At 37.2% G+C, this 21,224-nt stretch overlaps 1 protein-coding gene and 1 pseudogene across 1 annotated transcript in view; one reads left to right on the forward strand and one right to left on the reverse strand.

Annotated features, from left to right (window-relative positions):
- Window positions 1-21,224, forward strand: part of HS6ST3 (heparan sulfate 6-O-sulfotransferase 3) — an 891,948-nt gene that overhangs the window by 460,005 nt on the left and 410,719 nt on the right. The window lies entirely within an intron of this gene.
- LOC118848504 lies at window positions 7,022-8,217 on the reverse strand (annotated as a pseudogene).

Consider the following 21,224-nt stretch of genomic DNA (forward strand, 5'->3'; position numbering starts at 1 on the left):
TATACATATATATGTATATATATATATATGTGTGTGTGTGTGTGTGTGTGTGTATATATATATATATATATATATATATATATATATATATATATAGAGAGAGAGAGAGAGAGAGAGAGAGAGAGAGAGTCATATACTTTCCCAAACAAATTCTACTACTGATCTTTATTTTTGTGTTTGTGCATATTTCTTGTTTCCTATCCCTCCTGCCTCCTCTACTTTACTTCTACCCACTACCTTGCCCTTCTATTATTTACCTACCCCCCTTCAAGGATCTTTTCCCTATCTTCCCATTCCCATAAATCTAAATATCCTTCTATACCCCACCTTTACATATTCCCTCATCCTCCCCTCTAAAGATCCCTCCTTTTTCCTCTTCCCTCTCTCTGTCCCCCTGCCATTTTATTTCTTCTGAATTTAGAAGACTTTTATACTCTTCTAAACATACATATATATATATATATATATATATATATATATATATATATATATATATATAATTGTTCCCTCTTAAATCAATTCCTGATGAAAGTAGGTTACCAGAACTACCAGCCCTCCTCCCCTATCTAATTCTTCTGTAGTGATTCTTCCTCTTGCGCCTTATTTGTGTAAAATAATTACTCTTTTTAACTGTTCCTAAGTGATTTTGCTTTTAAAATTCATATCATACTCAGGTTTACCCCAGTCTTTCTCATAAACTACCCAATTATTAATAGGAATCTTAGATATATTTTTACATATATAAAAAGTAAATGGTCTGTCCTTATTGAATCCCTTATAATCAGTCTTTGGCATGTATCTTATATTTCTCTCGGCTCTTGTATGTCAGATCTTCTATTAAGATCAGGTTTGTTTTTTTAAACAAAGTCTTGTAGGTCTGACTATTGATCAAATGTCCCTTTTTTCATTCAGGATTATGCTTAACTTTGCTGGGTATGATATTTTCAGCCAGAGCCCCAGTTCTTCTGCTCTTCAATATATAGTGTTGCAAGACCTGTGGTCATGCTAGGTCTTGTGTGATTCTAATTGTGGCACCATCATATTTAAATTGTTTTATTCTTGTTGCTTTTAATACTTTATCCTTGAGCTGGGGGTTTTAGAATTTGACTATGATATTCCTACGAGTTTTCCTCATAGAATCTCTTTTAAGTAGTGATTGATGGACTTTTTTTTTTCTATTTCTACTTTCTGCCCTTGTTCTAATGCTTCAGGACAATTTTCTTTAATTATTTCTTGTATTATTTTATCAAGATTCTTTTTTTTTTTGCTCATAACTTTCAGGTAGTACGATTATTTTTATGGTTTCTCTTCTTGATCTATTCTCCAAATCTCTTGTTTTTCTTATGTTTCACTTTCTCTTCTATTTTTTCATTATTATATTTTGTTTAATTATTTCTTGATATCTTATAATTTTTCTGGCTTCACCTTGACCAATTCTAATTTTCAAGGTATCATTTTCTTCCTTAAGATTCTGGATCTCCTTTTCTAATTGGTTGGCTTTCCTTTCATAATCTTGCTTTTCTTGGATTATCCTTTTTTGTTGTTTTTTTTCCCTCCATCTCTATCATTTGATTTTTAAAGTCTTTTTAAAGATCTTCTATGAATTCTTTTTGGGCAGGTGACCATTTGATGTTTCTCTTTGGGGGTTTCTTTATTTCAATATCCTCCTCTGAAGATGAACCCCGGTCTTTACTATTCCTATAATAGCATTCTATGGTTGGATTTGTAGTCATAGCTTAATTTTTGTAATTGCCTCTAGCCTGGAGGTATGGGGGATGGTGCTTCTTGCCCCAGATTTTCAGTTCTCCCCTCAAGGCTGGAACCAAAGAGAAACCTCCAACCTGGTGTAAGTGCCCACAGCCAGGGGTATTCTGTCCCACTGCTTCTGCATTCATCAGGCTCATGCTGTTTTCTTCTTCCCCACATGTTCTTCACAGGATAGATGGGTCTGGCATTCCTTGTCAGCAGAGGTTCCCTGGATCTTTCCCTGGTGCAGAAGCCCAACTTCCCTTGATGATGTTTAGATTGTGGGAGCCCCCTTGATCTCCCTTTGAATCTTCCCACTAGATGAGGCATTTGCCTGAGGCCATAAGCCTTTCATTATTGCTAGGCCCAAATCTCTAGGCTAGGTCATTCTTAACCTAGCCTAGTCCTCCATTGTCTGGCTAGTTTCTACCCTTGAATTATCAAAGTGTCTATGCCTAAATCTGTTACCCTTAAACTGGACTAGCCCTACATTGCCTGTTATCTCCAGGTAGCCTTCAGCTACTTCCCAATCTTAATCCCATTGTCTTGGTTCTTGGAGGTCCCTGATGGGACCTCACCCCAGTCCCATCAAACTCCTCCTTGGACTCCTCCTCAAGACCATCCCTAAACCCTTCCTCCCTTCACCCAGGACCACCCTAGATTCCTCCCACGATCTTTGTGTATATAAGTTTCATCTTGCCTCCATGAATGGGATCAGATTCCATCTATCTCCGATGGAATCTGGCCCATTTGTGAAAACAAGCATCACAAACTGTGAGATTTCTTAAGATAACCCAATATGGCAAATCTGTAATAAACTTTGTGTCTCTTTGGCTGTGAGAAGGCTTGAGTCGAATTCATTCAAGTAGGATCCAGATTGTTGGTATTTTGGGTCTTGAGCACTCCTAAAAACATATGGTTCCCTGACCTCTTCACATGGTTCCTTGACCTCTTCTCACTCAGTATCCCAGGGGTAAAAGTTCCTTTGGTTGGGGCTGAGACAACCTCTCAAACACACTAACCCCAGGGCTTGCTGCTTGTTGTCAAAGGAGACCCTAGCCTGGAGGTATTTACTCTTCACAGGACCAAACCTCATCCTGGGATTTTTCTTCTGATCTCAAATTTTCCCAGAAAGACCCCCTGTTGTGCCTCTATTCTTATTTATTTTTACCCATGCTTTGCCCTAAATTGCTATTTTATCTCTTTTGTGGGGGAAAATCTTGAGAGTTTGGAATTTTCTGACCTACTCCACCATCTTCCCAGAATCCTCTCAAAGGCTTTATATTCTAATGGTGGAAATGGGGTGTTGTTGTTGTTTGTCTTTTGTTCTCCAAGAGGACCATGATATCAAGAAGGTTATGCCATGATTTGCAAGTGATTTGGATTTAAGCTTGTGCAAAGTCACCAGCCTCTCCTCCCCTGTAGCCATCTAGGTCCAATGGCAAGATTTAGATCAGTTTCAATGGAGATGGCCACTACAAATATAAAGGAGTGCTGGCTGGGCACGGATGTTTTAATTTGATAAGTCACAGGGAAGTTAAGTAGAGCCATAAAGAACTCATTGATATGCTATGCCCTTTCTAGTAACAAAGACACTATTGATTTGATTACTATTCTAGAGCTGGAAAACATAGTGGTAGTGGGGGTTTGGGAGGGGAGATGATAATGTGTGGTCACAGGCTGATTGACAAGAAGATAAGTGCTGTCACTTTTCTGCAAGCCTGTGTGCAAGAGTAGTATGACAAGTCTGTAGATAAAGAGAATGCTGGGCAAAATGTCTGATGAGTAAGAGAATACTGAAATAATTAGACATTAATTGCTTATAGGGAAGCCAAGCCAATGTAATAAAAAGGCCAGGATTACCTAAACTAGTTTATTTTCAGCAGCATCAAAATCAAACTATCAAAGAATTACTTTGAAGAGGAAGAAAAAATAATGAAATTAAGGGAATAAAAGGTTAAGATTTCAAGGAAAATAATGGAAAAAGTGTAAAGGAAGGAAGGCTTAGTGGTACCAGATTTCAAACTATCCTACAAAGTAGTAAACATCAAAATGATTTGGTACTGGTTAAAATTAAATCAATTCGTGGAAGAGCCATTTGCCAGTTGATAAGTGATTAAAAGGTATAAACATAGTTTTCCATGAAAGAAATTCAAACTACGAATAGGCGTATGAAAAAAAAAATTGCTCCAAAATAACTAATAATTAGAGAAATGCACGTCAAAGTTAAGGTTCAATTCACAGCTATCGTATTGGCAATCTTGATAAGAAAGGAAAATGACAGTTGTTGGCAACAAGAGCTGCAAGAAAACAGGATCCTTAAAGTACTGTTGGTGTAGTTATAAATTGATCCAGCCATTTTGAAAGGCAATTTGGAACTATGACCCCAAAGTTCCTAAACTGTATATATCCTTTGACCCAGCAATTCCATTCCTAAGGCCATACCTCAAATAGATCAAAGAAAGAGGAAAAAGGAATATTTATTTATACAAAATATTTATAATAGCTTTTTATGCTTACAAAAAACCTGCAACAAAGAGGATATTCATTAATTCAGGAGTACTTAAACAAATCATACTTTAGAACACTATTGTGCTGTAAGAAATTATGAAAGGAATAATTTTAGACAAATTTTGGAAGATTTGTTTGAACTGGTGCAGACAGAAGAAAGAACTTGAATAATTTGTATAACAACATCAACAGCATTGTAAAAAAAGGTTTGAAATCTTTAAGAACTATGAATAATGCAAATGTATTACAAAACAAAATAACAATAACAAAAACAAATTTGTTAAAAATACAAATTTTGGTGATACATTGCAATTGACTTCAGGCAGGAAAAAAGGTGAAGGGTATATAAACACATCTCAGAAAACTGAAATTTTCTTTTTTTTCCTTTAAACTGAAATTTTCAAAGGAAACTCAAAAGAGATTGAAGGGAAGTCAAGGAACTGATGAAAAATACAGATGAGTTTCAAGGTCCTGAGGTTAAGTCCCACTATGAGCCAACGCTGGCCATAAATGCTAAAGATAATAAAGATGCAAAGTTGGAGGCAAGAGGGAAATTAAAGAAAGAATAGAAACCCTACTTATGGTGGATGATGAGATAGTAAAAGAAAAATGTAGAAGTCAAACAATTTACCCTATATTTATATCTCTAGATCCAGAGGGACAAAACAAAAATAATTTGTGGGAATTGCTCCTCAAGATAAGTGAAGAGTAGGTAAGAAAATTCCTAGTTTTCCTCAATTCCTTTTTGACAGCATTGCTTGACCTTATCAAGGAATTTAATGAGGACTTTCATTTTGTACTGTTGTGTTGTGACAACTCAACATTCCTTTTCTGAATCTTTTGACTTTTACACATTTTCTCCTCACAATAACCCTGAGGTGGGCAAGCAAGTAGTACAATTGCCACTTTTACAGAAGGGGAAACTGAGGATGAGAGAAGTTAAATGACTTGAGCATACTCACACAGTGAAAACAATAACAACTGATTTCTTTATGTAACTTAGTAAGCTTAGGAAATTGCTACAACAAGGCAAAAAATAATAAAAGCCTGTTTTAGGCTCTGTGGTGAAAGAATTAAGGTGGAGGAACTGAAATATTATACTAAAGAATTTCTAGGAGTGAGGAAGGCTCTTTGTAATCATGTTAACCTCTTGCCACTTCTCAGAAGCTTCAGGATGGCTGAGCCATCATAAAATCATAGATTTTTAAGCTGAGAGGGATCTTTAAGGTTATCTAGCACAGCCACCTTATTTTATAGATGAAGAAACTAAGGGCCAAAAGATTAAGTGACTTGTCTAAGGTCACGCCATAAATGGTAAAGCCAGGATGTGAACCCAAGCCTTCCAACTGCAAATCAAATGCTCTTCCCACCACCTTATGCTTCCTCAGTAGGAGAAGTAAGAGCATCCCTAAATTGAGAACATCACTCGGCTTTCTTATCCCTTCTGTTCAGTCTGCTTAAAGAGGAACAAAACATCCTGCTGAGATGCAGATTCCACATCAAAGTGCTAGAAACCTTGGCAAATGATAGATTTCCGTTTAGAAAATAACAAGCACCATATGAAACAAAACAAAACCAAAAGGTCTTTTTGTTGGAAGTATACACAATACACCTTTTAGCTGCTGTCATCTGTTCAAATGCAGCGAACCAATCTGAGACGGACACAGTAAAATCAGGTATATCTTCATCTCCCCAGGAGGTTTTCAGCTCTGCATGCACAAAATAATGAGGTTAATTTCCCTAGACAGTTACTGTGTATCCCTGGAGTAAGTGGAGAGAGGGTGTGGTGAAAGGATAGAATCTAAGGCTTTAATCCATCCTTCAGACAATTTACTTCCTCATGGTAGCAGTAGAGCTTGTGAATTTGCTAATTGTTGCTCACTTGGATGGGATCTATCCGTGGCTTAGCATCTTGAATCACAAATCTGGACAGGGAAACATCTTTGTGGTATTAATAGGGAGGAAACAGACTCCCTGGGGAAATGCTGATATCAAAGGCTAGTGGAGTGCAGCTCATAATAATAACACCTTGAAATGACAGAGTGTCCTTGAGTTCCTCTAAATAATTCAAAGTGTTTCACACATTTGAAGGATGTGAGTTAGTTGTAAGGAAGCATTTCCTGACAGTCAGAAATATTAAATATCAGATCAGGTGACTGAGAGAGGCTAAAGAATCTTCTTTCCTGGAGGCCTTGAAAATGAGGATAAATCGTCATGACTTAGCCTCATAGAATCATAGATTTTAAGCTGGAACAGAACCAAGAGATTGTCTTATTCAACTTACTCAACAGCGCTTGACACATAATAGGCACTTAATAAATACTTATTGATTTGTTGACTCCTTCAGTATGCAGACTGAGGAAACAGACACCTAGAGGAGGTAGGTGACTTGTCCAAGGTGACATGTGCTTGGCAGAGTGGCATAACAGTGGCAGAGAAGACACCAGGATGTCTTCTAACTCTAGATCTAGACAATTTTCATAAAATCCCCCTTTAATTTAGTGTGACAACTCCCCACGATAAACTATCTAAAGAGCAGCTTTGGTCAAGAATGAAATGAAATAGCCAATCAGAAAGACATCACTGATGATTTTTTAAAATCAATACATTCACCAATTATGTTAAAACAAAAAACAAAAGCAAAACATCTTCAAGGGATATTTTCCCCAGTTTTGACTTGCTGTAGGGTCTTTACTGTCTTCATGCAAACGCTGGAGCTGCATTCTGTCAAGTATTTGTCATGCTAGAGAATGGAAATACAGCTTCACATGATTCATAGCCCCTGGATCAAAGACTCTAAAGTCTTAAAATCCCAAATTGTCATTGCTCTATCAATACCAGTGGTACAAAATTAGTGGCGGTCTTGCTTGTCCACTTCATAAACAGACACTCAGGTTTTTGGTGTAGCATGTCTAGAGCAGTGTTGCGATCCTGATTTGTGGCTCTCTTGTCCATGTTGCGGAAGTGTTCCATGGCAGAGATGTTGTGCTGGATACTCTGTTTTGGAATGCCTAATTTGGAGATGAAAGTCAAGGAGCCAAGAGCATCGTAATTAAACAGCACTAGGCAGCAGTCATTGCCAGCAGCCACCCTGCTATTCTCAGAGACAAAGGACAGACTCAGGAGTGGGAGGAACTCTGTTTTCAGCTGTGAAACCATCATGGTTTTGGAGGCATCAGCAACTGATACCGCATTATCATGGCTGATCTAAGTGAGGTGGTTCCTACTTGCAGAGAAACTAACTCCATGGACCCAACCACCAAACTTTGATATCAGTTGACCAAAAAGTATCTTGGTACCCCATGGAGTACTGGCTGGCTTTTCATCAACTTCTTTAATATAGGCAGAAAAAAAAAAACTCTGCGTTTGAAGTCACAAGATCCAGCAGTCAGCAAAATATTGTTGGGGTGCCAGTCCAAACCAAGGAGAGTAGAACGAATCAGCTTTTTTATGTGTTTGCTTACCCACATCATTTTCAGACTTAAAGTAGCACATGGAAATCAGTCAAGCTCTGCTACTTACTGCAAATTAATAAATTTGATTAATAATTTGATTAATAAATTTGATTAATAAATTAATAAATTAATAAATTTGATGAATAAATTAATAAATCTCCAGGGGAGACCATTTCACAAAGGTGGCTGCGAGGTTAGTCCTCAGGATCACATGGTTGGTTTCCAGATGCCATCTTTCTGACTCCAGACATAGGCATTACGGTCTACACCACAAGTTACAATCTGAGAGCTCTTGGCAGCCAAGTCAGTATCTGTGATGTGTCCATTGTGTTCCTGCAGTTCATGAGCTTTCACCCACTGCTTCCCATTGTCCTTGTAAATGTGGACTTCATGATTATTAGAGCTAAGGGCAATCTGAATACATACAGTCTCTGTTCCAAGCATGGCAGGTGATTGGCTCTAGTAAAAATTGATAAAAGGACATTTTTCTTGGTGTTTTCAAAAGGGAAAAGGTAAATATGGAAGGTGCAGACTGGCCCCAGAGTGGAGGATTCACAGACTCTGGTCAGTCAACACGAATAAGCTCTGGTGGGTGGTGGGAGGAAGACAGAGGCTGGGCTCAAAAGTGTTTTTTAAAAACATGTTCATATAGTCCCTGGGTTTGTCTTGGCAGGTAGACTCCCAAGTATTTTATCATGTCTAAAGTTATTTAAAATCAATTTATCTTTCTATATTTTCCTTATGGATTTTGTTGGTAGCATATAGAAATGAAAATGATTTATGGGGGTTTATTTTATATCCTGCAGCTTTACTGTTATTTTTTTTCAACTAGTTTTTTACTTGATTCTTTAGGATTCTCTAAGTGTACTATCATATCATTGCAAAGAGTGATAATTTTGTTTCCTCATTGCCTATTTTATTCCTCCAATTTCTTTTTCTTGTCTCATTGCTATAGTTAGCATTTCTAGGACAATGATGAATAGTAGTGGTGATAGTGGACATCCTTTCTTTGCCCCAGTCTTATTGGGAAGACTTTTAGCTTAACTCTATTGTAGATAATTCTTGAGACACTTGCTCCTGGAAAGGAAAGCTATGGCAAATCTGGACAGTATACTAGAAATCAGAGACAACACCTTTTTCACAGAGGTCTGCATAGTCAAAGAAATAGTTTTTCCGATAGTAATATATGGCTGTGAGAGTTGGACTCTAAGGAAAATAGAATGGTGCAGAATCAGTGCTTTCTAATTGTGGTGCTGGAGAAGACTTCTCCTAGCCCCATTGGATAGCAAAGAGATTAAATCAGTCAATACTGAAAGAAATTAATTCTAGACTACTCATTGGAAGGACAACTACTGAAACTAAAGCTTAAATACTTTGGCTTTGGACACATAATGAGAAGAACTCACTGGAAAAGACCCTGATTTTGGGAAAGATTGAAGGCTAAAGGAGAAGGGGATGTCAGAGGATGAGTTGGTTTAGTAGTGTCATGGATGCAATGAACATGAACTTACACTTTGGGATATAGTGGAGGCCAGAAGGGCCTGGCATGGTATGGTCCATAATCCGGAAGCGTTGTACATGACTGAATGAATGAACAACAGCTCTTGATGTTAGATAGATACTACCTATCATTTTAAGAAAGGTTCTTGATTCTTATGCTTTCTAGTGTTTTGAATAGAAATGGATGTGTTGTATTTTGTCAAAAGCTCTTCCTGTATTTGTTGAAGTACTTATATAATTTTTGTTTTTCTTTTATTGATATGGTCAATTATGCTTATAGTTTTCCTAATATTGAATGAGCTCTACATTTTTGGTATGAATTGCACTTGTTCATTGTGATATATTTCTGTAATCTCCTTGCTAATACTTTATTTAAAATTTTCCATCAACATTCATTAAGGAAATTGGCCTATAATTTTCTTTGTTTTTGCTCTCCTGGTTTTGGGTATCAAAACCATATGTGTGTCACAGGAGGAATTTGGTAGGACTTCTTTTATTTTAACCTATTGTTTTTCAAATAGTTTTTATGATACTAGAATAAACTGTACTTTACATGTTTGGTAGAATTCACTTGTAAATCCAACTGGTCCTAGAGATTTTTTTTGTTAGGGAGTTCATTTATGTCAGTATGGATGGATGGATAGATGGATAGATTTTTATTCCCTCCAACTACCCTAATGCTGAGAAAGGATCTTATGAGTTACAAATATCATCTTTCCATGTAGGAATATAAACAGTTCAACTTTAATAAATCTCTTTTCATTGCTCTTTCTGTTTACCTTTTCTTGCTTCTCTTGCCTTTTGTATTTGAAAGTCAAATTTTCTATTCAGCTCTGTTTTTTTCATCAAGAATGCTTGAAAGCCCTCCATTTCATTGAATATCTATTTTTCCCCAGAAGTATTATACTCAGTTTTGCTGGGTAGATGATTCTTGGTTTTATCCCTAGCTCTTTTGCCCTCTGGAATATGATATTCCTTCCAATCCCTTAATGTAGAAGCTGCTAAATCTTGTGTTATCATAATTGTGTTTCTCCAATTCTTGAGTTGTTTATTTCTGGCTGCTTGCAATATTTTCTCCTTGACCTGTGAACTCTGGAATTTGACTACAATATTCCTAGAAGTTTTCTTTTGGGGATCTCTTCCAGGAGGTGATTGGTGGATTCTTTCAAGATCTATTTTCCCCTCTTGTTCTAGATCATCAGAACAGTTTTCCTTGATAATTTTGGGAAAGATGATGTCTAGGCTCTTTTTTTGATTATGCATTTCAGGTTGTCTGATAATTTTAAAATTATCTCTCCTAGATCTTTTTTGCAGGTTAGTTGTTTTTCCAATGAGATATTTCCCATTGTCTTCTATTTTTTCATTCTTTTGGTTTTGTTTTATAATTTCTTGATTTCTCATAAAGTTATTAGCTTCTATTTGCTCCATTGTAATTTTTAAGGAATTATTTTCTTCAGTGAACTTTTGGACCTCCTTTTCTATTTGGCTAATTCTGCCTTTTAAGCCATTCTTCTCCTCATTGACTTTTTGGAGCTCTTTTGCCATTTGCGTTAGTCTATTTTTAAGGTGTTATTTTCTTCAACTTTTTTGCGTCTCCTTTAGGAAGTTTTTGACTTGTTTTTCATTATTTTCTTGCATCACTCTCATTTCTCTTCCCAATTTTTCCTCTATTTCTCTTACCTGATTTTCAAAGTCTTTTTTGAGCTCTTCCATGGCCTTTGACGAATTCATGGTTTTCTTAGAGGCTTTGGATGTAGGAGCTTTGACTTTATTGTCTTCTTCTGGTTGTATGTTTTGATCTTCTTTATTACCAAAGTAAGATTCTATAGTCTGATTTTTTTCTTCCCACTGTTTGCTCATTTCCCCAGCCAGTTACTTGACTTTTTAGCTCTTTGTTAAGATGGATCTCTGCTTCTAGTGTGGAGAATGTACTGTCCCAAGCTTCAGGGGTTTTGCATGGCTGTTTTTGGAGACCTTTCTAGGGACCTGTAAATTTTCATTTCTTCCAAAGTGGTATGATCAAAGGAGAGGTGTTTACTCCTCTCCTGGTCTGTGCCCTGGTCTGTTAGTGACCTCAAGCACTCTTTTCTGCCTTGAAATCATAAGACGAATTCCCTCTCCACCACCACCACAAGCTCTGCCATGCCAGTGCTCCTCCTCAACCCAGGACTGAGACCCAGATCCAAGCAGGGGCAAAGCAAGAGGAATCCTGCCTCACTGCCACCAAAGTGATCCCTGCAATCTACCTCTCATCAGCCACAGCATCCTCCCACCATCTGTAGGCCAAGAGCTCTAGAAGCAGCCACTTCTACTGCCACCACCACCATTGCCTTGGGGCTGGGGCCAGGGCTGGACCTTGCTCCTCCCTCACCAAGATCCAGATAGACTTTTCTTACTGACCTTCTAAGTTGTCTTTGGTGTTTGCAGGTTGAGAAGTCTGGAAACCACCACAGCTGCCAATGATTCAGTCCCTGAGCCTTGCTCCAGGGTTGACTGTGCTGGCATGGCCCATGCTGGACTGCACTCTTCTCTCAGACTCTTCTCTCAGACTGGTGCAACCGACCTTTCCTGTCAACCTTCCAGGTTGTCTTGGATTGGAAATTTGTTTCACTCTGTCATTTTGTGGGTTCTGCTGCTCTAGACTTAGTTTAGAGTCATTTTTATAGGTATTTGGGTGGGTTTGTGGGAGAGCTCAAGCAAGTCCCTTGTTTTTACTGGACCATCTTGGCTCTGCCCCCCACTTCCAGCCACCACTGCAACATTTTTTTAAAATAAAAAAGATGTCTAAAGGACCTTGGAAAGTCCTCTTTATGCTGTGTTATTGAAATTTGGAGTATAATATAGTCATTTAGTCTGTTTGGATGTTTCTAATTTTGTGTTCTCAGGGAGCCCAGAAAGGGACTCTAGATTCTAAGTGTACTCTGGTTAGTATTGCAGTAGTTTTGGTACTCTGTTGTATGGAGAGTAGTAAAATAAATTATTGGGATATAGCAGCTCCTATCCATTTTAAAGGGCAACTAGGTGGTGCAAAGGTTAGAGTAATAGACCTTGAGAGGGAGACTCACAATTCTGAGTTGAAGTCTGGCTTCAGATACTAACTAGCTGTGTGACCCTGGGCCAATCACTTAACTCTATTTGCCTGTTTCCTCATTTGTAAAATGAGATAGAAAAGGCCATAGCAAACTACTCCATTATCTTTGCCAAGAAAACCCTAAATGGGGTCGTGAAGAGTCAGACACTCCTGAAACAGCTGAACAACAACAACAACAACCTTTATAAAATTCCGTATTTTTATATCATTATTACTTCCTGACATATCTCCTTTCTCCTTAGCCTATTGAATCTCTGCTATGACAAATAAACACAAATTAAAGAGACGGAAAAAGAAATCCTTGTGACAGTGTATGCAAAATTTCACATCCATATCCCTCCAATATTTCACTTAGCAAAAGGATGTGTGTTTCATCTCAGTAGCACCTCTCAGATCACAGGCTGTTTCCATCATATACACCACTGCCATCATCCAAGGAAGTAACCCTTGTGGAGAAGGGGCCTGCCATTCTCACCACCACCAACACAAACTCCTACCAAAGTATAGATAAGCCCAAGTTGGTAAACTGGGAGTAGCACACCTCTGAGAACAGTGGCTCTGCCTCCAGCCTGGCACCCACAGGCATGATCCAAGGAATCAAGTCTTATGGAGAGCTTAGATGTGCAATGTGTCTTTGCAGGGCCTGGCCTCCTCAGCAATTACAGCTACTGAAGACCTAGAATAGAAAAATATTCACTACCAAAATCCTTGATACTGTCAAATAGCTGAAGATCAGGAACAAGCACGTTTTTTTTAATGAATATGACATTTAAGAAGATGTATCACCATGTGCTTTGTCACAGTATCTTAATGACCCCTCAGCTTTTCCATCAGACAAAGCTAAAACCTCCTCTATGCATTATGTCCCCCTATAAGAATGTGGACTCTTTGAGAACAGAAATTGTCTTTTTTTCTCTACTGGTATTCTCAGTGCTTAGCACAATGCTTTGCAAATTGTTAAGATCTTAAGAAATGCTTCTTCATTCTATTAATCAAGATTATTCATTGCAATTAATCTGAGTTCAATTGCCTTTCAACATGGTTTTCTTTTAAGCCATTGTAATCATTCACTTTACTTGGTCTGTATCACTCTTGAAAGACCCACATTTTTCTGAATTCCTCATTGTTATCATTTCTTCTTGTGAGAAATTTTCCATTACATTGATATGACATATTTTGTTTAGTTGTTGCTCCATGAATAAACTACTACTTTGTTTCTAATGGTTTGGTACCACAAAGAATTCTTTAATCAATATTTCACCATATATAGGACTTTTCTTTCGGTCATTGACTACTTTGGGGTAGTCAAGTAGAAGCATCTCTGGGTCAAAGGGCTATTAGCAAATGGTAGCATCTTTTAGATTAACAACTTAATGCCTATTCATATATAATTCTAAACTGTTTTCCAGTTTATTGGGTTAATTCAAAGTCCCAATGACAGTATATTGGGGCAGCAGCCTCTCTCTTCAAGATTCAGTTGAGAGTGGGCTCAACTCCAGATAATAATGACTTTTGGAATTATCTTTGCTCATATCTTGCATATATCTTCCACATATGAGAATGTCTCCAGCCTTTTTATTACTTCTTTTTCCATCTTAGACCTCAACTGATACTATTTTTTTTCTCCTTTGGCCTATTCATTTATGTTCTTTATAGGTGATTTATATCTAATCTTATAAATGTATTTACTCTAAGATCTATCTGGATACTCATTATTCATTGTTACCATTCACAAGTAACACATTTAAATTTTAACAGTGATTTGCTACAGATGCTTTCATAGGAATTTCAATTTCTATGAAAAGGTATTGTGGGGTGAGTAGGTTGGGGGTTGAGTAGGTTGGGAGAGATTTAAAGATTCTTCAAATTAGGCCTAATGGGGAACCTACTTAACTTAACTATATAAATCTGCTTCTCTACCTATTATAAGTATCACACCTATTTAGAATGTAAGGACTTTGAGGGGGCAAAGATCTCATTGCATTCATATGTTGTGTATCAGCTACCAGATTTCAGTGTTACGTGTTATGAACATTCATGCAGATCCAGACCAAATAAAGATTGGGTTCACTTGTTTCTTTCAAAGTAATTCTCACTATGGTGGCTCATTTCCTGGTCTTTAGAAAGATTCTTGAACTTACTCATTTTGATAACATACTATGGGTTCTTTGCTAGTTTTTCCCATCATGTTGAATTTTATTCAAGGCATCATACTAGATATATATCATCTACCACCAAGGGGAAAAATGTAACAATGACTCTCTGCCACCTTGAAGTATCTGGTATGAGTGATGAACCACAGTACAAGCAAATTAACTCAAACCTATGGGCAGAAGTCAGAATTTAATTGAATGAATATAGTTGGAAGAAATAGGATGTTCTCTAAAACCAGAAGCTTTCTGTAAAGAGGGAAAATGCGTTTAAGGAATGGCTTTCTTTGGGAAATGATTCATTTAAAGCCTTGCCTGTTCTTTAGCTTTCATTTAAAAAATGATTTTGTTCCTTTTTGTCTCCTTTATTCTGCTGCTTCCTGCCACTGGCTGTGTGTGTGTGCCTCCTCTGAACAATGACTTTTCATATATGACAGGTAAGAAGGAAGATTTTTGCTGACTCTCATTTTCTTATTGCTCTGGCTATGTGGGTCTCTGAGCTTGGTACTATAAATCACTTTAGAGATTTTCTAGAAGTTTACTTTATGCACTAAGAAGAATATCTTGTTTTTAAGCATAAAAATTGATGCCTCATTGAATGTCACCATTATAAACTCTTCATATGATTGCCAGAGTGCGCTGTTATTTAGATCATAGGTCTTACTTGTATGTGCAATGTTTTCAGGAATATAGTTTTGTCTTACATTACACACTGCATGAATTTCTGAAAAGTTCACTGCAAAATCCAATCATTTTCCATGCTGGCTTACATTATAATTTCTGGGTGGTTTTATTTTCATTTCTGATTGATTTTCCACTGGCAGTAGTTCTGCACATTTTGGAAAACCAAAGTTTCTCTGTTTCTCTATCTCTTCATTAAAATAGTGTTGATCTATTGCCTATATTTAAATACCAAAATAGGGGCAGGAACACTTCTTGAATTCTTTTGTGAAACAGGATTTTTTCAGAATAGAAATAGTCTCTCCCTAGCTTATTTTATGTATGGATTCTGAATTTTTGTTTTTTCTTGGGGTGGAGGGCGGGGTAGGTCAGATGTACTCAAAAGGTCTGGTCCTTCATTTAGTTTGCATTCGTATATCCAGATCTTCATATACTTATTTTCCATATTGCCAATCTACATTTTTTTTCATTCTTTAAGGGGGAAAAGGGCCAACTTTCATGTAATTTTCAGAGAAAAATTTACAAAAATTAACAAAAAAATGGGGAGAGAGTGTGGCAGGCCATATTTGAGGATATGCAGTGAGGCAGTGTGGTCTAATGGAGAGAGGGTTGGAGGAAGAATTGAATGAAAATATTGCCTGGAAATATTTCACCTAATCTGTATATACAGGTATCTATCTCTATGTCTATCTACCTCAGAAAATTAATGGGACAATAAATAGCTGAAATGAACTCATAGTATTGTTTGAGATACACAATTTGAATAGATAGCAAAATGTTTGTGCATTTTAGCCTTTGTAGAAAGAATTGGATAATTAAACCAAAATCAGCATTAAACTTAAAGATCTATAACCTATATACTTCTCAGGTCATTATATACACAAATAATGAATGTGCATCAGATACATAAGTAATTAATACATTGGCATATCTGACATAGCCACAAACTCATTTTAGCCCAGTTAAAACAACAACAGCAAAACAAGGCATTGTCTTTTTTGCCTGCAGTGCCACAGAAGAGTTATATTTCACAGAGACCTCATATGAAGCTTGCACAGTAACATCACTCTATGAAAAACTTCTCTCCAGAGTACATATGTCACGCAGAGTGCTGAGCCATTAAATATGGTTCCTTTACTGCCTTTACAGAACAGGAGGTAGTTCTATTAGTGACTTAAAAGGTGGCATCTCTGTCACCATAGCTGTCTGTGGGACTCTAAACCATTGGTATGTTTTGCCACTGGCTATCATGTGACTAGTTTGATTGTAGCACCCCTGGAAAGCTTGAATTGACAGACCATGATGACTTGTGCTAACAGCTACTCCTATGCTTTAGTTCATTCCTTTTGGACATATAGATATGGTTGGGTGACAGCTTTTGAGTTATACTTGAAGTTAGCTGTAATGCCTTCATGGGTTACCGTTTTATAGGTAAAGCAATTTTATAATGAGGTTCTCATATGTCTTAAAATAAACCTTTTGGGATGTGGTCTAAGACACAGGTAGTGCTAAAGATGAAACAGCAGGGTATTAGGTCATTCATTTCAGCTGAAGGATTTCCCAAATTGTCTTTCAGTAACCAAGTAAATTTTTGAAGAAAAAAAATATCCACCACTTGAAATTGTTTCTGAGCCATATGAATTCCATCTGGCATTTCTTTTGTACATATGCTATGGATAATGTCTAAAGAGATCAAGGACAAAGTTCCATATTTCAGCTGAAAGGGAGACAGTGATAAAGGAGAAAAATCCTTGCTATTCTGTAAGGAAGGGAATTTTTATGATAGTACCTTGATATTTTAAAAATTTGTAATATAAATGTTTTCTCTGTCTAATCATGGTTTCATAGTTTCATAGATTTAGAGCTAGGGAAGATCTCAGAGGTCATTTAGTCCAACTCTTTTCTTTTACAGATAAGGTAAGTGTGGCCAGAGAAGTTATGTAAAATTACTCACCTGTGGTCAAGCAGGTTGTAAGTAGCAGATAAAGGACCTGAACCATCTCCATACTGCTAGTTTGGGGTCCACATTGCAGATAGGATAGCGTGGGACAATCTGTTTCATCAACTTCAACAAATATTTACTAAGCATAGCCCTGTGCAAGATGCTGTGGAAAACAAAATTAAATGAGGCATCATTCCTACCCATATGAAGCTGGCAACTGGAGATGAGAGAAGAGGAGAGGAGAGAAGGGGGGGGGGAGAGAGAGGGAGAGAGAGAGAGAGAGAGAGAGAGAGAGAGAGAGAGAGAGAGAGAGAGAGAGAGAGACAGAGAGAGAGAGAGACAGAGAGAGACAGAGAGAGGAAGGGAGGGAGGGAGGGAGAGAGAGAGAGAGAGCACCTCGTAACTTTTATTATGAAAACTTCTGTTGCCCACCTTCATTCGCCCTCCTTTTTTTTGCTTCTCCTTTCCCCTACCTTTTGGTACCAGGCCTCTTTAGCTTAGATTTACCTCTTCAGCTCTTTGCCAGTTTGGCATGGCACCCTCTATCTGTTCTTTATGTAACCCTTCCCAGCTATATCCTGAAGAAGTTTAATGGGTCTTCCTTGCTCCCATATTCTATCCCTTGCCTCGTTATGCCATTGAGAACAGAATGTGAAACAAGAAAAAAAAATGCTAGGTGGGTACAGAGGCCTACACAGAGTCAGTATGAGAAAATCCCATTACTTTCAGAATCAACTTGTTTATTAATAAGGGTTCTTGTTTCAAAAAAAGTTGTCACTTGTAATCCTTTCTGCCTCACTTAATTCCAATTCACTTGCAAGTCAAGACATTATCCTCTTGATGCCATTAGTCCTCTTCAAGAACAAAGGACAAACAACAACAACAATCTCCCCCAAGGGATGAAAAAGTCACAATTATTTATATATTTAAATACTTTTTCATTAAGAAAAGTGATTTAATTTCCTTTAAAGAAAATATCTAGAGTTTATTTTTCAAGCTCTTGGGTAGAGGGAGATAAAGGAAATCACAGGACAATGACAAGAGAAAATTGTTGTTTTGATGACTGTTTCCTCTGTTGAATTCTTTAAACTCAAGTAAGCAGTGGCAAAAGGTCATCTAAAATTTCTGACAGCATGATGCCATCACAGTGCCTTTTTGGGTTATATAGTAGCTTAACGAAAAGCCCAATCTCATTTCAACAAGGGAGAGGTGAAGGAAAATGGGAACTGAGCAGAGTAATTGATGTAGTTTCATAAGGCTCTGCATCTATGGGGTCATGAGATGATTGCATTTTTGTTATTTCTGAAATCTCATTTTCTTTCCCTCCTCTGATTTGTGATTAGGGCAGGGACTTTGGGAAGTTGAGTGTTGTGATACTAAGAATACTAAACCATGTCACTCAGAGAGTCAAAGGTGAATTCATGTCTCATATAGGAATATAATGAGTTTTACACAGCATGGACTAATATGATGTTTCTGTATGTAAGGGAAATAAATGGTCAAGGACTACTGAATAGGTGTGTTATGAACATTAGAATGTAAGCTCCTTGAGGACAAGAGCTCCTTTTGCCTTTCTTTATATTCCTAGCACTTAACTTAGTTCCTGGCACATAATAATTATCTAATAAATGCTTACTGTCTGATTGACTGAGCCGACAGAACTCATAGTATTAGCCATGTTGCTCACCTCAGGGGCATTCATATATTTATGAATTTTGGTTTTCCTTTGGTTAGGTTGAAGACTTGCTGGCTATAATGTGTGCATGGAGGGGAATTGTGTGGGTAATGTAGAAGAAGGTCAGGAGCACAGGGCGAAATTAGATGGCTCTGTGTATGCCTACTTATTCACTGAATACAAACACACATGACCAGTTAATGACCATCAAGGGTCAGTAGGTTAATAGATTATGCCAATGTTCACAATCCTGTTTTTAATTTATTGTTTTATTTGTTTAACTGAAGGTTATTATCCTCATTAAAGTCCCCAGTGTGTTGAAATAATTATGTGTCCTTTAAAAAAAAGTACAATGCATAACTAGCCTTATGAACATAAAAAATGAAATTTAAGAAAAATTTATTCCTTTTTTTTGCTAACCCCTATCATCTCCAAACCACATTGTGATAGCCTAAAAGTACTGAACAATAATAGCAAATCATTCTCAATATAGGCTCAGATTTATTCAGCTCAGATTGTTGAGAATATAAGCTAATTCATGGTTTGTAGCTCTAATATATATTATTTTCAAAGGTTTGCAAATGAACACATTGGAGGAATGTCAGGTACTAGTTAGCCAAAAATTTCACTTAGTTCATATTGCCCCTTATAATCTCCCTCTTCTGTTTCTTATTCTTCCAGCTTAGCCTTAAAAGTGGAAAAAAGTCAGAAAATCTGAGTCGTTTTATCTTTTGTTCCCTTATGAAAAAATATGAGTAAGGAACAGGGGTTTAATTCTTAAGAACTCTGGACTAGAAGTCAGGCTTTAAACAAGTCTTTAGTTTCTAACCAAAAATGGTGACCTCAGACAAGTCACAATGCATCTTTGATCCTTAGCCTTTTTCATCTATTAAATAAAGACAATAGTGTTTGCATTACCAAGGTCATAGAAAGGGAAGGTTGAATAGTGGATAGAATGTAGGATTAGGAGTCAGAAAGACCTGGGCTCAAATCCTGTTGCAGACACTTAATATTTTTGCATCTCTAGCAAGGTCATGTAGTCTCTGAATCTTAATTCCCTCTTCTGTAAAATGAGGGCATTGAAATAAAGATATGCTAATCTTCCAGTTTTAGCTTTGAATCTATGATCCTATGCTCTGAGTGTTGATGAGACAGAAGTTTTTGTAAACTTTAAAATGTTCTACAAGCTTATCATCATCATCATCATCATCAATTTAGTCTTATTTCCCAGTTGCCCAATGCATGACTTGATAATTATTTCATCTCCTTGATACTTATTTCTTCATTCATAGAACAGGAAGAATAACCACACTGTCTACTTTAGAGAGCTACTTTGACAATGAAACGAAATATTTGTGAAGTGCTTTAAAAGCCATAAGGTATAGAGTCATCTTATTCTAGGAAACCTAAAATACCAAAGTCCTAGTGCATAGAGTATCTACTCCATTTAGTTTAGGATTGCTGACAAAAAACCAGTATTTATACTGAATGAAATCAGATTAGGTGATTTCTGATATCCCATAGGCTCCTGGTACCTCATATAGGTCTCCCTCCTTCCCTCTCTTCCTTCCCTCCTTCCTTCCTTCCTTCCTTCCTTCCTTCCTTCCTTCCTTCCTTCCTTCCTTCCCTCTTTCTTTCCTTCCTTCCCTCCTTCTGTCCTTCCTTCCTTCCCTCCTTCCCTCCTTCCTTCTGGCCTTCCCTCCTTCCTTCCCTCTTTCTTTTCTTCCTTCCCTCCTTCCTTCCTTCCCTACTTCCTTCCTTCTCTTCTTCCTTCCTTCCCTCTTTCTTTCCTTCCTTCACTCCTTCCTTCCTTTACTCTATCCTTCTTTCCTATTATCAAAAATATTTTAAAGCCAGAAATCAGTTTCCTAAGACACAGAATAATAGCTGGCAAAATATGTGGAAAGTATTTGAGGATGAACACATTGGAATAAAACCCCCATGGTTTTTCAAAGTTAAAAAGATTGCTGTCAGACACTAAAAGTTAAATCCAAACAAGACCTCAAGGAAGGAGTCTAAGGAGTCTCCTGGTTGTTAATCATTGTTTAGGAAACAGTTTTCCATTACCACCCTCCCCAAATATCTTAAACAACAACCCTCTGATCCACCATCACAAATTTGAATATTAATATTTGGCATACTTTTCTTGTGAAGGCATAAATCACAGCCCATCTAACATGATAGAAACCTTTCCAAAACTTTCTAAATGCTCTCCAAAGCAGCTGAAAATATCTTTAATGTGTAACACATTCATTTCTTTGTAACTGCCACATTACATCCTGTGTAACCCCATGGGAGAATTCCCAGAAGTTTAGCAGTCTGCAATTTAAATCCATCAAAAGCATGTGAAAAATGTGAATAAGAAAGCTCCTGCAAAAGAGCATTAGTAAGAAGAACAAGTGTAGTCTACAAGTGAAGCCCCTACAGAATTATTAGACTCACACATACACTCACACATGTGCAAACATGCATA

Source organism: Trichosurus vulpecula, chromosome 4, assembly GCF_011100635.1.
Source record: "Trichosurus vulpecula isolate mTriVul1 chromosome 4, mTriVul1.pri, whole genome shotgun sequence".
NCBI classification, from domain to species: Eukaryota; Metazoa; Chordata; class Mammalia; order Diprotodontia; family Phalangeridae; genus Trichosurus; species Trichosurus vulpecula.